We start from the raw sequence: 3,068 nt of genomic DNA, 5'->3' as shown, positions 1-3,068 counted from the left end.
AGTATTTGCAAATATAGCTAAAAGATCCCAACTCTTAAAAGCCTGTATTATTAGTCATTTTCCACCAGATATTTTTTAGGATTTTAATGTTTTTTAATCTATCCATCCATTCTGCTACATGGTAATATCTGAATAACCTGGACAGTTTTCATTCTGGGCAGTCATTCATTTGATCCTGTGAATGTCATGGTGGAAGAAAGATGATACAGGAACAAATGAAGTCAGAGTACTCACATGTGTCAATCACAGAATTTCTGTCTCAAGATGGAAAAACCACTGATTCTGCTTTAAACCAAAGTTTACAGTATCCTATTAAAGGAAATTAGTGGCAATGGCTGCTAAAAGTTAAGTTGATGATCCAAGATGACAGGACTTAATGAATCCAGGCAACCTATCTGTTAAATTTCCCTACTTATTTTACTTAGTGATAAAAACCCTTTTATACCACTTCTTAGCAAGTTAGTAAAGGCATGGTACTCCATTAGAAGCTAATCTCATTTATTACAGAGCACAGTGTACAGTTCAGTCATAGACCCTAATCTCGATCTATAACTCTATGCCTCCTCCCTGCTAGTCAACATTGGAGATGCTTAAAAATCTTTTGTGGGAGATGTTTAATTTTGTCACTTATCTTCCAAAAGATCCTATGTCAATAAAAAAAAGAGGCCAAATTAATATGCCCTTCAAAGTAAATTAAGCCCAGAGACTTTTCCCCATTTCTCCACCTGGGGTATAAGATTAGTATATAAACCACAACATAAGTGTATTGCTTCATTTGTGGGGCTGGAGGGGAAGACACCAGGTTGAGAGAAGAAATCAAAGGACTCCAAATGCAGAAACAATTATTAAAATAGTAATACACAAAATGAGTAATGGGATCCATTTTCTAAAGACTTGTCTTGGGAAAGAAAAATTTAATTGATATTGCACAAAACATCTGTATGAAGTAGAAACTGGCTTCAATAACATCAGTAAAGAATATGTTCTAGAAAGTGGAGGCAACTGGATATAAAATTCTGTCAGCAATTTAATAGAACAGTCCCAGAGGGTTAGGCTGAGGTCAATACCTAATGAGGACAAAAGCCTTATCTGTGGGGAATTTTGGACAACACTTGCAGAAACAGTATACTGTGAACCAAATTGAATTGTTTTCACAAGGGTTGTAAAGTCTCATATAGTTAAAAAATTTTTTTCCACATGCACTTCAATTTTACGACAAGAGTGGCATAGAATACCTAAACGTAGAAGAGAACGTTCATGCAAGATATCTAACTCCTTGATATAATAATGCATACACTCCAAAATGATCACAACATCTAGGGCTTTCTGCAACTACAGGTGGTGGTTATGAAAAACATGGCCCCCAGTACCAATATCTATAAAGCAGCCACCACCTTCTCTGTGTGTTCTCTTTTTGTGTTTTTTTTTTTTCATTTTCCTTAATTAACTCTGCTATTGTTGCTGCTTCTTGGCAAAACTGGTAAAAACAAAATTGTAATCATTGAACATAGCACTCTGGCAATCAAGACATTTAAAACCTTCAATCTTCTGGGGTGAAGAAAGCGCTGTGTGACATTTAGAACTCTGATTAACAAACATGGTGTTCACAAATTTTCCTGGCTTGAAGACTTCCACAACTTTCCTGGTTAGGTCATCATAAGAGATCTGACTTATGTTTGTTTCAAAGCTAACATAAGAAAATTCTGGTTGTGGATGTGAATAGTCTGATGAGTTCCATCCGATTTCATTCTATTCACTGAATACTCCCACAAGGATTGAACACTGTGGTGTCAATGACAGAACCTGGCATCAGATCACAAATTCCACGTTGATGAATGACGTCCTTTGCAGTAACACCATCTTTCATGTAGAACTGGTCCGTAACTACTGGATCAAGCTCACTTATCAAAATTTCCAGGGTTTGATCTGGCTGACTTATTATCCGACTCTCTGGGAAACCCAGAGAATACAAGTACCAACAGTCAGAATTCATATGTCCCGTACAAAATGCTGCTCCATTTGAAAAAAAAAAAAAAATCTATTTCTTCTCAGAAATTCTGGTGTGGGCATCCTTAATGAGAAGTCTTCATGAAATTTTTGCGAGAATAAAAGAAGCTTTGAATTGAGTCAAACCCGCTGTAATCCCTAGCAAGCTTCAACAGGGGATCCAGCGCTTTCAGCAAGAGGGTGGTACCACATGTCTTCAAAAGGAAACATCTCTTGGAGACAAACATGCTGCTCTCGCTGAGTATATAAGCTTCCTGCTTGTCAGTTTTTGTCACACTTGTGATTGAACATTGCGCATCCTTCAAAAGTGCATCTCATTCAGATCTTGGGATAGTGCGAAGATTCCCCCAGACCCTTGGTTTGCATCATATTGCTGCTGAGAGAACTAAACCTCCAGCAGCTTCTTGGTCCCTTTGAAATAACGTGCACCTTCCATCACCACGAGCGAACAACCACAGAAAATCAACTACATGAAATCTCTTCTCCTACTGCTGCCAATGATGCAGATTATTCCAGCTGTCATCCTCTGACAAAACAGCATCTTTGGAAGGTCTATGTGAGAGGACAAGATCATTCCCTAGCTAGCCATTCTACTCTCACATCCAAAGGAGGTGAAAAAGAGAGAGAGGTTTCCTTTCCAATTTCCAAGTTTCCCTTCTCACTCACTTATCTGCTTAATGCATTGCTTGGCTTTTCCGTGTTATAAATTATTTATTTCTAAGACAACATATATGCCTTTAGAAATGGTTGGTCTCAGTACATAAATATGGGTCAATAACATAAATGAAACTCTATAGAGAAATGGAATCTCCACTTCACACCCCCCAGAGGCTGGGGGAGCTCCAGTAGCTAGGCTTATATTCTCCAACTCACCCCTCTTAGTTTAGAATTGACTGAAGACAGCCAGTCAATTCTCTTGCCTGGATAGTTGAAGTTGGAATTCTTGTTTATCACTTCTATTGAGGCCTGGTAAACTTAGAAGGGACACAGCTATCATTTTCCATCTCATACGTAGAAAAGTAGAGAAAGTAGGTGTATTAGTTAAATTATAGGTTCTAACT

General features: G+C 37.9%; 1 pseudogene across 1 annotated transcript; it reads right to left on the bottom strand.

The window, feature by feature from the left end:
- Positions 1 to 1,452: 1,452 nt before the first annotated feature.
- Positions 1,453 to 2,443, bottom strand: LOC308655391 (S-adenosylmethionine decarboxylase proenzyme-like; annotated as a pseudogene). The gene is made up of 2 exons: positions 2,332 to 2,443; positions 1,453 to 1,976 (listed from the first exon to the last, which is right to left on the bottom strand). The product of its transcript is annotated as an S-adenosylmethionine decarboxylase proenzyme-like (transcript).
- Positions 2,444 to 3,068: the final 625 nt, after the last annotated feature.

This window comes from Spermophilus citellus (assembly GCF_964194105.1).
Source record: "Spermophilus citellus genome assembly, chromosome: 9".
Taxonomy (NCBI): Eukaryota; Metazoa; Chordata; class Mammalia; order Rodentia; family Sciuridae; genus Spermophilus; species Spermophilus citellus.
The sequence above is the reverse complement of the archived record's forward strand: the minus strand, read 5'-3'. Positions and strand labels throughout refer to the sequence as shown.